Here is a 14,925-nt window from a genome sequence, read left to right as displayed (position 1 = left end):
ATAATTATTTCCAAATTTGATCCTTTGTACTTTCATCATTATTTTGAAAAATGATGTGACAATTTGTGATTGGTCAAAATTTATCATTATATATATATATATACACACGCACGTCATTTGATTGATCTATTTTTTAATTGTTTTTATTTTTAAATCTTATTTTCAAGTCTTGTATTTTTCTTTTGTTTTTGATCATTTAGGTTTATGTAGTTATAAAACATCAGCTTTTGTCTTTCTACTTTATAGACATTATCCATATATTTAAATCATATTTTGGTTCCTAAACTTTTAATATTATTCTATTTTGGTCTCTAAACTTTCAAAAACATTTATTTTAGTCGCTAAACTCTTAAAAAATATTTATTTTGATCACTGCTATTAAATTTCTATTAACCTCTAAGGATGAAATCTGTTTAATGATTAAATTGTATCTAATATGGGTTGAGCGAGATGAAAGTGAAGTAAAATAATAATTATCAATGCGCTCAAATGGTGAACAACCAAAATATAAAACCCAAAATAATATTTATTTTAAAATTTTTATTGAGTGGATGCAGTGTTGTAATAAAATTGTGATCCAAGTTAATGTGTTAGATAATTAAAAAAAGTAAAACAAAACAAAACAAGAGATTTTGTAACGATCCAACCCCCTAGGACTTAGGTTAGGCCATTACTAAAATAAATGCATGCATAGGATTTGAAACGACACTCAGTTATGTTGAAATAAATGCTAAATAGACAAGAGAAGTTCAAAAGTCATTTATTAAATGCAATTGTCAAAACAATAATAGGGTTCCCATGATTCGTAAAGACTATTAAAAGTATAAAAAAAAAAATCACTAAACATTAAGGGAAAAATAAGGACTCTAATTTCACGATGCGGAAGTGTAAAAACTAGTCCCAGTGGCACGATCCCGAATTCCAGCTATCTCTGGTGCATCTCTACCCTTACCTGAAACATCAACATAAGAAAGAATGAGCATGAAATATTCAGTAAGTAACCCCACCACTGGGGTCAGGCTAGGCATCTATGTCCTCTAGATGCCCACTACCTCTGGTGAATCCCGAAGGAGACACAAAACTGGTGAATCCCGAAGGAGACACAAAACTGGTGAATCCCGAAGGAGACACAAAACTGATGAATCCCGAAGGAAACACAAACTGGTGAATCCCGAAGGAAACACAAACACAAACCCGAAGGAAACACAAAACTGGTGAATCCCGAAGGAAACACAAAACTGGTGAATCCCGAAGGAAACACAAAACTGGTGAATCCCGAAGGAAACACAAAACTGGTGAATCCCGAAGGAAACACAAAACTGGTGAGCATCTAACTAATCAGTGAGGACATTCACACAGTCTCAACATTCAAAAATCAATACCGTACAAATCTATGACATACATGTAATCCTCGATACCATGGCTCTACCACATACGCATAATCCTCAACAACATATTCTACAACATTCATGTATACCTTAACATCATAGTTCCACAACATACAAGTATGCCTCAACATCAGCAGATCAGATACCAACATATGGAAACACATACCATCTCATACTAACAATCAAGTGCCTAGGTGTATATGTAAACAATTCAGAACTCGTGCCAGAACATACTTTGATTCAGGTCATACTATCAATCAACATGCTAACATTTACCATAACATACACCCATCATGCTAGCATACAACTAAAGCCTGACCCGGTAAGATTACTTACCTCAAAATTAAATCCAAATAAACCCAAGTAAGTTTATCTTCTTCTTTCCAAGCAAGACCTTGAAGTAACAGCGTAATTGTGGTTTGGTCCAAAATAAATTTTAAAAACCCAATTCTGTTGGCTAACCAACTGCAACAAAATCAATCCTTTGTAATGTCGGACAGCACACTTCGACCTTAAAATTCCTCCAAAGCTCGAATCTATGGTCAAAACATAATGGGTAAGCATTAAACGGAACCAACAATTTGATTAGCATTCAAAGGAAAACCCACATACTTACAAAATCTTTGGAGTGTAGGACCGAGTGGACGAACGACTCTCGACGGAACAGGGCGGAGGAACGGCTCACGGCGGAAGTTTCGATGACTGGGCTGGGTCATTCGACTTCAGACGTTGGCTGATGGCGCGACGACCCACGAACGAAGCAGCCAGACGATTGACGGCAGCTTGCGGATGCGAATCTGACCGGCTGGGTGAGATTGGCGCGCGACGGAGAAGATTTGGACAATCGCTACTTGCTGACGAGATCGAGCTGACCTGCGCAAACGACGGCCCACCGACGAATGACCGACGAACTGATGGCGGTCAGACGTGCGATGCCAGTTGGAGAGGAGATGGCCAGCGGCTGCTAGGGCACATAGAGAGGGTCTTCACATTGGGGGAGGAAGAAGAAGGGAGAGAAAAGAGTTTTTTTTTTCTTTTTAAAAGAAAAATGTTATTTTAATGAAAGAAATAAAATATAATAAAATTTTATTTTATTTTATTCCATTATATTTTATTTCAATTTTATTTTAACCTTTCCCACATTACACAAATATATATAAATATATATATTCTTAAAACTCTTCCCTTTTTTCTTCAAATTCCAAAATCAAAATCAAATTAATTTCCACAATATAAATTTAAATTCTCGACATTAACTTAAAATTAAATTAATGTGACATAAATCCATATCTCCCCTTTAAACAAAATTGAACTTTGAAATTTACAAAATTGTCCTCGAATTTTACGAGAATACAGAATTTGAAAAATGAAAAACTTGGGATGTTACAGATTTAAACGATATTTTTCTGATAATATAGGACCAAAATCTTGAGTATATAGAAGACTCGGGATAAAAACAATTTAATAATAAAAGGACAAAAATTGAGATGTGGAAGTAGAGATGTCCAATTTTTCCACGAGGACGAGGCTCTAGGGCCTCGTTCAGCGGGGATTCCCCAATTAGGTGGGGAATAGGGGAGGGAGTGGGAGAAAAAATTTCCCATGAACTAAACGGGGACGGGGATGGGGAATGCATTCCCCGTCCCCGCCCCAATTAGCTTTTATATATTTATTTAGTATAGTTATCTAATGTTATGTTGTTATTATTATTATATAAATATTATATTTAAATTTCGAATTTGATGATTTTTTGGGAAAGATAATGAACATGTTTCAATTTAGATTATATTTGTGAATAATTTGATTTATAGTTATTTTTTTCTACTAAAAAAATTAATTAACCTTTTTAGGCTAAAATTTGAGTAATTTATCTTTAAATTCAAATTGTCATATAAAACTAACCGTAATAAACAATTTAGTGATAAAGTTAATTATTTAATTAAAATTTGCTCACATTAGTGAATTAAATTAATTGGTTTTTTACAACAAAAAAAAGTAATGGGGAAAAATTCCCCGCGGAGAACCCGATCCCCGCGAATTCCCCGCGGGGAATCCCCGCCCCGATCCCTGTAGGAAATTTCACGGGGATGGGGAATGACATCCCGACCCCACCCCGCTCCGTGGACATCTCTGTGTGGAAGTACTTTAAACTTTGAAGGGAAGTTAGGATATGGACCAAAATAAGATCCAATTAATTTTTTCCCCCCAAAGATATGCATTTATAAATATTTTTAACGATAGATTAAAATTTTGAAATAGTTAAAATTATTTTTTCACATCGGAAATCACTTCCAAATAGACCGTTCATTATTCATAAATATAGAAATTACATTTTTAACGATAAAACAAAACATGACATTCATTTTCTATGATTAAAAACATGCTCTGAGTGATTTCTTCTTAAAATGAAAAAAATGATTTTAACAAATTTTCTTAGAAGGTAGGAATAATATACTGTACCAAATTTCAAAATCACTTCTCATATGTGAGCGTTAGACTTTTTTTTTTTTTTTTCGAGGTTCTCCATAAATGAACCAAAAGAGCACCCAATATAATACAAAGTTCTAGGGGTGTTTAAAAAATATGATGACCCGAAAAAATCAATTAACCCAATCCGTGTGATTTGGGTTGGGTTCAAATAAATGAAAATTTTATGGGTTGAATTTGTTCATGAATTCACCTAATATAATCCAAACCAACTCTAACCATCCCGAATTTATTATTAATTTTAAAATATATTTTTTTATAACTTATAACACAATTATATTTTTTTTAATTTTATTTAATTTCAATATTTTTTTAATAATTTATTCTTCAACAACTCTTAAAATTAGTTTTTTTTGCACTATAGAAAGAAATTTTCACTATATAAATTGAAATTGAGTTGTTAATCTTAATTCAATGTATAAAAAGAATTGAATTAAATTTTTACATCTTTACGTTTTGCTTCTTTTTAAAACAAAATTTTAAATACATGACCCGATTAACCCGAACCAACCCAACCCAAATATTTTATGGTTGGATTTAGTTCATTTTTTAATAAGGATTATTTAGAAATTTACAACCCGAATAATTGGATTGGGTGTAAAAAGTTTTTCAACCCAACTCAACCCAACCATGAACACCACTGATACAAACGTTAAAAACATCCACTATTTACAAATCTCTTATGCAAAATAATTAGAAATTTTGGTATACTATGTCAATTACTACAATAACATCCCAATATTGAAATCTAGGTTATTTTAAAAATAATAATACTAAAAATACTGAAAGGAAAAAACTTATCCATAAAATAACTTCCAGTATGCAACTATTGCTACCAATTTTATTCTTTAAAATGAAGAGAAAAAAAACACCATGAGTACAATTGGTTGTTTAAAAACAAAATATGAAAAGTAAATAATGTGTAAAAACAATAAATCTGAAAAGAAAAGTTGTCAAAGTTTTCTGAAAAATAAAAAGCCAAAAAAAAAAATCCATCTACGACAAAACTTTAATTCTATTATTTATATTTATAAAATCAATAAAATAAAGATATCTAAAAAAAATGATGATTTTATAATTTTCTCAAAAAAAAATAAAATCTAAAAAGGAAATAATGTGTTTGATAATTTTCAAGTAAAAATTTTAGAACATCCTTCCTATATGCTACTTCTCGAATCTGCCAAATTCAAAAATAAATTACATATTTAAAACATTCAGAATTTCAAAATTTATAATAAAAAATATAATAATAACTAATTATGATGAAGATATTTTGATATGATAAAAATAAAGAAAGAACGGTGAAAACCCATGAATAAAATAAAGTTATTTGACCTTTAAAAAACAATAAAGTTGTTTGAGACATTTTCTAAAATATGTCCATTTAACACAATTTCACTCTCTCTTTTTTAAAAAACCATATAACAAACCTGTCATTCAACTTAGATATGGTAATTAAAAATGAACCTCTACAACCTAATTAAGAGGAAAATTTTGCATTAAAACTTGTGTTAACTTATTCAAATAAAAGTGAGTTTAATTTAATAGTAATCGATATGTACAAAATATTTTTATATTAGAAGTTTCATTTCCCTCATTATTATATAAAAAAAGTTATTCAACAATCTATTTTTAATGTTTATGCTTTTTGGATTTTTGTTTTTTCTAAAACTTAATTCAACAAACGAAATTGATTTAACTTTGTTAGTTTTTTCAAGTGTTTTTTCTGCAAGGGAAGAGATTAAGCATATTCAAGGTTGAAGATGTCAATGTCAATAAAAATATCGAGGTCTCACTTTTACAATAATATCAATAGAAATATCAACGAAATGTCGATAATGATAGAAATTTTAAAAATATAAAAATAAACTATTTAAATTAATAAATAGATATATTAAGCTTTTTGAATAAGTTAAAATATTTATTATTTATATTGTATCCACAACAATGACATTTTATTTTTTTTATTTTTCATAAAATTTTTACTATAAAATGAAAATATCGATTTAGCTCTTATATCAATATCGAGCCAAGGAAATATTTAGCAAGTGGTTGGGGTGAGGAAATGAAATGAGGCGAGTTGAGATATAAACTCAACTCAATGTTTAGGAGGCCAATTTCGTATGTCACCGATATTTTTACCTTGTCCACCAACAGTGCATTCACCTCATCATACTGATACCTTGTTGCTCAATTCTGGAGACCATCTCCGATAGCCAACTTCAATGACCATGTTCGACGACCAACTCTGATGACCACCTCCGATAGCCAACTCCGGCGACTACCTCCCATGGCTAACTTCGGCGACTATATCCAACGGCCAATTTCGGTGACCACCTTCGACGACCATCTCCAGCAACTACCACTTGAGGCCAACTCCGGTAACATCCAACAACTATTATTGACAACCAATTCCAACAACCTCCGACGGCGGCCACTCCACCAACTCTGACGACCATTATTTTTAATTATGACTACTACAAATTAGGGTTTTGTTGACACACAAATTTTTTGTTTTGTTGACGCTAGTTACATAAAGCTATCACTAAACGAATAATTTAAAGCTTAAAAATAACTATTAATTTAAAGATACATATAAAACATCAATACATGTTTATATTTTAGTTGACGTACAAAATTGTCAATAAAAATATTTTTGTTGTACATAAGTTTCATCAAAACATAGAATTTTTTGTTTTTTTATTAGTTGATTTTATTTTATAGTCGCTCTTTATTGTAACTTAATATTAATAAAAATCACTTTTATGATGTAAGAAATCAAACCTACTTAAATGTAAAACACCTTTGAAAAAAAATTATTAGACACATGAATATTTTTATTTTAAAATTTTTTAATAAAAAATGTTAAAATAAAAATGATTTAACTAGAAACATCACAGGCACAAATGTATAAAATGATTGCTTAAATTAAAATAAAATAAAAAACATGATCCAAAAAGTAAATCCTAAACTCCATTTCTCAAAGTTTCATTTTATAGCAAAAAAAAAAATAATAATAAAAATACAAAGCAAAAAGTTTCAAAAATAAAAAACACTTTTTAACTTTTTAAATATAAAAAAATATTTTAAAATATTTACATTTTATAGCAAAAAGTCCAAAATTGTTTTGTACTTTCCCAACAATATATGTGTTTAAAAAAACAATAAAATAAAGTATAATTATAGTTCATTAAAAAATATAGGTAAAATAATTGAATAAAAAAAAATTCGATAAAAATAATCATCATAAAAATATATTACTTATGTAAAAACACTGTAATAGATATCTTTGATATAAATTCAGCATTCCAAACCCTCAAAATATAGACCTATAAATTCCACGTATATATATGAAAACGGAAAAATAACGTGAATCACGAAACGGAGAAGGCCAAGTTAGAGACAAAAATGAAAATTTCAGTGACTTTGGCTTAATGCATACCAATTGTCCAACGGCATGAATCACGATGAAAGTAGTGGGGATTGTATAAAAAATTTATGAAAACTTTCTAATAAATCTTGTTTAATCTAAATATCATATATCAATATATTATTTAATTTCATTGATATGGACGTTAGATTATAAGTTTAACCACTGAACTATGATATCATGATTAATAAATTTGTGAACTTTTAATTATCACTTTATTACGTCTCCTAAAAATGTTTAAATTTATAAAATTTCAATTTTACATCAAAGATAACATAAATATGACAAAAATATATATAGTTTTTTTTTTCTAATTAAACTTTAAATTTTTAATTTTTTAGTTAATAGATACATTCATTTTAAAAAGATGTTCAATCGTAGTTATTAAACACAAATATAAATTTAACTTTTAATATTTTTGAATATGTAAGACCTTAATGTAAAATTAATATTTTAAGCCCTATTTGATAATAATTTGGTTTTTTATTTTTTTTTAAAAAATTAAGCATATTTCATTCACATTTCTTATAATGATTAGCATTTTTTTAAGTACAATTGTTGAATTCTTAGCCAATCAAAAACAAAAACAACTTTTTGAAAGTTACTTTTTTGAGTTCTCAAAATTTGGCTTAGTTTTTTAAATCATTGGTGAAAAGTTACTAATGATGAAATTTGGAGGTGGAATAGTATTCATAAGTTTTATTTTAAAAACAAAAATTAATAAAAAATAATTATCAAATAAGGCCTTAAAAATTTTATTTTATTAAGATATTTTAGGAATTTTTTAGAAACAAAATTTAAAAAGGGATAGACCTATTAACCTAACATTCTAAGTTGATGGATTAATGGATTATATATAGACACAAATCTACAAATTCAATTTTTATATAATTTTTTCACAAGAAAATTATAATCTTATGCATATTCGTGCCACCGACATTAAATTATGGATTCTTGACTGTCTAAATTCATGAAATTGTATCACTTTTTGTTTTATCAAATTACACTTTTGAGTGTTTCAAGTTAGTGTTTATGTTAAAAAGTGAAGCAATTTATTAATTTAACCTTTTTATCAGTTTTTTGTTTGAAAATTGTTAAGAAAATCTATTATTGTATGTGTTTAACAAATCATAAAACATATTTCTAGTACAAAATTTAAAAGATTTTGAAGGAAATAATAACAGGGCTAAGTCTTTTTTTTTCCCCCCAAAGTTGTGAATTTTGACAAAGTCAGTCAACAGTTAAAAAAGTAATCGAGTAAAAGTTGATTTTATTACAGTTAGCGACCGTTTGTTTTTTAGAAGGTAGATAATCGAAATTTTAGATGCTCAAAATTATATATATTAGAAATTATAGATGTCCGACATCTTTAGATTACCATGTTTGTTTTATAGGAATATTTTTTTGCAGTTATCTAGGAATATTTTGATAACTATGTTTGTTTTGTAGGATTTCTACTCGAGAATGTCTTACAATTACATAAAGTTCCAAGAATACCTTTACGACTATTTATTACTTTATAATTAATTTGATATAATTTTGAACTTATATAACATATTTATTTTTATCAATTAATTTATTTTAAAATTAATAAAATTTATATTATTTTTATATGTTATTTTTCTCAACAAAATAATATATCATAATTTAAGTTTTTTATATCAAATAAATATTAATTTAAATTTAAATTTGAATATATTGCTAAAAAAATAATAAGAATTATGATATAACTAAAATTATATAATATACATGGTTGACAATATTTATTTTAATTATATAATGTATATGAAGAATAATATACAAATATATTCAAAATAAAATAACGAGAAAGCAAAACAAAAAAAAAAAAAAAAAAAAAGTAAAATGGGGATGAACTTGGGAATCTGGAAAACTCAGTAGGGTATTCAAAACTCTCCAGATACTCTCCATTCAGATATCCTAAGATGTCCGAGAGTCTTTAGATGTCAGGGTATCTTACAATACCGCAAAACAAACACAGTAATATAGATGTCCGCTTCATGGGAATCTAGGATACCCACGAAGCAAACAATCCCTTAGTGAGTTTGGATACGTTTAATACATTTTTCTCGAAGGCTTATGATTTAGGATTTAGCGAACATTGATACAAACATTACAAATCAAGGTTGGGTTGCTATTACTTTCCTTCCGTACATTATTCTTTTGATTTAATTTTTCAAATGTAAATTTGAAAATGTCTTTTTTAGAAAAAAAAATGAAGTGTTTAACAACTATTCAAAATAGTTTTGAAACACTTTCAAAATGTATTTTAAATAATTTTTTTCACAAGAATATAAATAAAAATGACTTTTTTGAAAATCATTTTTTCTCTAATTAATCCGAATAGGCCGGAAAGAGAAGACAAAGACAGAAATTGGAATATACTCTTATCAAACCAAAGATCACCCTTGTACTCATCATTTGTACAACTTAGACAACACTCAAAAAACATCTTATACATGATATATTTTTTTTAAATTAAATCAATTTTCATTTAGACTACATCTAATCATTGCTCTTAAATAATATTTTATTTATTCCCTTAATCAACACCTATTAGCGATATAAAATTAAATTTGCCTTTACCTCTAACTTAAGTTTGGGGTCAATTTAAGAAGTTATCAAAGTTTGTTGGTTCAGAATGCCTTGTGTTCAAACCTCTGGGACGTTGTTTCCTCCCCAATTAATATTCATTTCCACTTATTTGAATCTCTTCAAAGCTCACAAGTGAGAGGAAGTGTTAATAATTTTTTTGGTCAATGGATGATTTAAGAACACTCAATTATCAATTTTGCTCCAAACATACATACATACATCTCTTTCCTGAGAAGTTTTATTAAATTTTGTTGACAAAAAATAATTTAATTTAATAACATGGTGTTAATATCTCTGGAATTAAAAATTTTGAAAGCAAAGAACATGGCCCCTGTGCTATTTAGGGTCAGTTTGATATTAGTTTGATTTTTTATTTTTTATTTTTAAAAATCAAGTTTACAAATATTACTTTCACCCGTAAGTTTTTATATTTGGTTGTCTACCTCTACTAATATTTTTAAAATCCAAACTAGTTTTTAAAAACTTAAAAAAACAGTTTTCAAAAATTTTGTTTTCATTTTTAGAATTTGACTCGATATAATAATTCTCTTTAAAAAAATGAGAAGACCCAACTTAAAAATTTGGTGGAAATAAACCTAAATTTTCAAAGAAAAAGCTTAAAACTAAAAACAAAACCCTTCGTTCGATCTTCAGATTTTTCCATAATAAAAGAAATAGGGGGAAAAAACAAAATTTACCTTCAAATAGATGACCGTTGATTATATACTAGTCTGAACAAAGTTTGCTCTAAAGATGTGCTTTGAAAGTTGATCAATTTATAGCCATCTATATCTCAGTAATTATAATTAAAACTACAAAAACAAGTCAAGTAATTCTTTTTAAATAAGTATAGAAAAAAATAGTGACAGATGATGGAAAAGATGAAAAATTACTCGAATTTAATAAACATCACTAATATCTATTTGATTCTTAATCTTAAAATATATATATATATATATATATGTATGAAGTTATACATCTTAGTCCTTTAAAATAAAATCTCGTTCAAACGTCTAAAGTATTTATATATAAATGACTTTTTTTCTCGAAAATGAAATTGAAAATAAATCTCTAATTTCTCTTAGGAATTGTGTTTGTGAGCTTGCTCTTCATATTTCAAGTATAGCTTCAGTTATCTATAAATAAGACAAACCTCTTTTTTCATCTAAATCGAGTCATATATATTAAAAGAAAATGAAGCACAAGAAGCTCTATATTTTATTATTTTTCCCTTGAAAAGTAGACAAGAGGCCAATCATAATGCCATTTTTGGTATTTAGTAAATAATTAACATATTCCCAATGCAAAACAATTTTTCCATTCGACATTCTCTTGGAAACATAGTAAACCACTACTACATAAATTGAATTACTTAAATTCTAAAGTTGAGTAAAAGGTATATCTGACGCTTATAAAAAAGTCAAGTATTCGACTGTCAAGTATAGTGTGATAACTTGACTCCAAAAAATATATCAAAACGAATGTTTTTTTATACAGTTTTTATGTCAAGAAAGATAATACACTTGACATTGGTGGTATGTCAAGTTTATTGATTCTCGACATTACTTACGTATCGTATATGATAACTTTTAACACTTTTTATTTGTCAAGTATATGTCTTTCTTTTTTTTTTCAAATTAAATGCCCCAATTGATATTTTTATTTTTTGCTTTATATTCCAACAATACAATTACATCAACTAAATAAACATTATATACATAAGATCTATCAACTCAATGTATTCACTAAAAATTCCATAGGTTCAACTATGACTTTTCATATGGACACTCCCCACAAGTCATAACAATATTCCTCTTTCACATGTACTCACAAAATAAAATCTCAACTATTGCTTTTATATACAAAACTCAACTTTCAAGAAACACAAAAGTGATAAATTGTTTAATAAGTAACCTCTCAACAAAGTATATTATTTAATCTATACATTGAGCTTTGAAGTCTAAAGATCGAGAACTAAGGGTCAGGCAATCTAAGGGTGAAAACGGTTCAATTCGGTTCAGTTTGATGGTCAAACCAAATCAAACTGAATTTTTTAAAATGTGAAACCGAACCGAACCGATTTATTGGTTCGAATCGAACCGAACCGAACCGCATAGTTTCAAATTCGGTTGACATTTTAAAAAAATCCATGTTATATTCTTTTTTAATTAAAAAGCGGTTCAGTTCGATCCGGTTTTAAATTCAATTTTGTTTTTTAAATTAAAGCGGTTCGGTTTTAAATTCGGTTTTACAATTTTTTAAATATATAAATAAATAAATATATATATATATATATATATATTAGTTAAAAACGGTTCGATTCGATTTCAAATTCAATTTTCAAAAGTGAAACCGAATCGAACCGAATTAATTCGGTTTCAAAATTTCTTCAAACCAGATCAAACCGAATTTTTCGGTTTCATTGAGTTTTCGGTTCGGTTTTTAGAAACGGTTCGGTTTTTGCGGTTTGAATGACTACCCCTAAGGCAAGCCATGTTTAAGCAAGTCAATCTGCAAAATAGAATAAAGGGCAATAACAACAAATTTCAAAATATAGAAATAAGTGTTAAGATATAACAATGACAAAAATGACAAAAAGTCACGCATAAGAAAAAATGTACATGATTGACTTGCTTTATGCAATGAAAAAAAATCATAGTCGAAACTTAAAAAATATCTGCAACTTAAAGTTAGGGACTTACTGGGATTTCATTCATTCTCTTTTGACCATATCTAGCCTCTCACTTCAAAACTACAACAAAGTAATCTAACCTACGAAAAGTTCAATAATAATGGTTACAAAATGCAAATTCCAACAACTATTTAACAATTCCAAAATAGTTTCAAGACCTTAATACCTATCAAAACGTCCAAACATCATTAATTTTGCTGGACAGTGGCTCCAATCCCTTGAAATCTTTAAATTGAACATAAAAAATTGAAAATAACTCAATTATTAGACCCAGAGTAATAAAGAACTATTAATACTAACCTCTAAACTTACCAAAACTTTGTCGGTCTCAAAACTATTGGACAGCAATTTAACTCCTTCCAACACTTCAAAATCAATCTCATCATCAAACATTCAAACAAGCAAAGCATTAAAGAAGATGCTACAAATTATATTTTATTTCCATGGAAAATCTTTTTCTTTTCCTCTTTCTTTCTTTTTAAACAAGTATAAGCATATATACTACTACATTATCTTTTAAATTCCACTCCTTCTATATTCATTAATTTTGCCCTTTTCCCATAAAAATAATCATAATAAAAATATTCTAACTCTTCCTTATTTTTCTTTCTTAATTAAAATACATATTTCTTTTCTCCCTCCTCTTCATCTTCTTCAACTTCACCTTTCATGTTTTCTTTTTCTTTCTTTCTTTTTTTTCCTTTTTTTTTTCTCAAACAACAACTCTATCTATTCTCAAGCATACTTCTACCTAATTTTAGATTAACATTTCCTCCTTATCTTGCTTTCTTTCAATTTATTCAATCTATCCTCCATTTAAACCCAAAAAGTAAAAATAGACTTTAATCAAACTTAATTACTCCAAAATCCTTTTCTCAAACTGAGCAAAAAATCAACAACTACTTCTTTACAAAACTTGAAAAAGAGAGAGTTCTAAACTAGTTTATAGTAAACGAGCAAAGCTAGAATAGCAAAATATGTAATGATCCGACAAAAATGAATGTTAAGAGATAAACCCAATCGTCAGACTTGAGAAGATTCACGACAGTCATGTCTTCATCATCAACCTGAGCTCTCGGATCCCTAAAATTCAAGTACCAATAAGCAGAATGAAAGTATTTAATTAAGACTAGCATCATTCAGCAGAGATATGAACATAATTAAACAAAATTTACAAACTAACATTAACCACACAATCATATACCGCGCATTTCTAGGATTTGAGCGCAACTGAACATCTTCAACATGACAGTAGTTCTTGAGCTTTTCAATATACTCATCAATGAGAAGCTAAACGCCACAAGACCTCTTCTTCCCCACAGTTAAAACGTGTATTGGCGCCGCTCTCTGTCCATTGTCCATATAACCACTTTCATATTAAAATTTAGCCTTCTTATCTATTTTTCAAACAATCTTAACAAAACTTGTAAATTTTCTTACCTAGAAACGTGCAGTCCTTCTTGATTTGGCCCTCTAAGACCAATTTCTTCCATTACACCTTTTTTCCTCAATCCATATCAAATAAACAGTGGATCCGGTGGAGGACTGACCAGATCTAGAATGGGGACAGCGAGGCTGTACGGCGAACGGCGTCTGGCGCGAGGCTGGGCGACTCCAACAAGGGCATCGCGGTGGCAGGGGTGCGAGCAGCGGCGTCTGGTCGGCGCGAACGGCAGGCGGTAAACGCTCCTTCTGGCTTGGGCGAAGGAGACAAGCGGCAGCATCTGGTCACGCAAACGGCTGGGCTCGACGACGACTGACAGCTTCGGCTGGACGCTAGAGGGCGGTGGCTGAGGGAGGAGCTAGTCGACTACTAGCAGCGGAGAGAGGGAGAGTTGGCTGGGGCTAGTGAGGTGCTGCGAAGAGAGGGTTTCGAGGAGGGTTTGCAGAAGAGAAAACGAGTAAGGGGAAGCATTTAGCCCTTTTACTCGTTTAAAATAATAAGTTAATTATTTTTTTTATTTTATTTGATAATTTTGATAGGTGGTAAATCAAATTTGAGAGGGAAATGAAAGAAGAAGGAAGAGAAATAAAAAATAAAGATTAAAAAAATATATTATATTTTATATTTTACTTGACATGAAAAATATGTCAAGTAAGAGCTTATTATACTTGATACGAAAAATGCGTCAAGTAAGACCTTATATTACTTTACACGAAAAACGTGTCAAGTAATGGTTCGTGTGAAAATATCTAAAACAGTCCGTCAACTCCGCTTTTTTAACTCTTTTACTTACATTTTCTTTTCTAAAAGGTCATTATTTGACTTTTTTTTCCAAATAAACGTCAAGTAATTTAAAACTAAGTGTCAAGTA

At 29.0% G+C, this 14,925-nt stretch overlaps 2 long non-coding RNA genes across 2 annotated transcripts; both read right to left on the bottom strand.

The window, feature by feature from the left end:
* Window positions 1-737: 737 nt before the first annotated feature.
* LOC150036014 (uncharacterized) lies at window positions 738-2,458 on the bottom strand. The gene is made up of 3 exons (XR_016529467.1): window positions 2,005-2,458; window positions 1,725-1,924; window positions 738-952 (listed from the first exon to the last, which is right to left on the bottom strand). It is a non-coding gene; the product is annotated as an uncharacterized LOC150036014 (long non-coding RNA).
* A 9,150-nt stretch (window positions 2,459-11,608) lies between these two features.
* LOC120078754 (uncharacterized) lies at window positions 11,609-14,540 on the bottom strand. Its single transcript, XR_005482086.2, has 6 exons — window positions 14,051-14,540; window positions 13,815-13,957; window positions 12,923-13,693; window positions 12,777-12,835; window positions 12,621-12,690; window positions 11,609-12,429 (listed from the first exon to the last, which is right to left on the bottom strand). It is a non-coding gene; the product is annotated as an uncharacterized LOC120078754 (long non-coding RNA).
* Window positions 14,541-14,925: the final 385 nt, after the last annotated feature.

The sequence above is a fragment of the Benincasa hispida genome, chromosome 5 (assembly GCF_027475165.1).
Source record: "Benincasa hispida cultivar pf3 chromosome 5, pf3_genome.v1.1, whole genome shotgun sequence".
NCBI lineage: Eukaryota > Viridiplantae > Streptophyta > Magnoliopsida > Cucurbitales > Cucurbitaceae > Benincasa > Benincasa hispida.
This window is presented reverse-complemented; position numbering and strand designations above follow the sequence as displayed.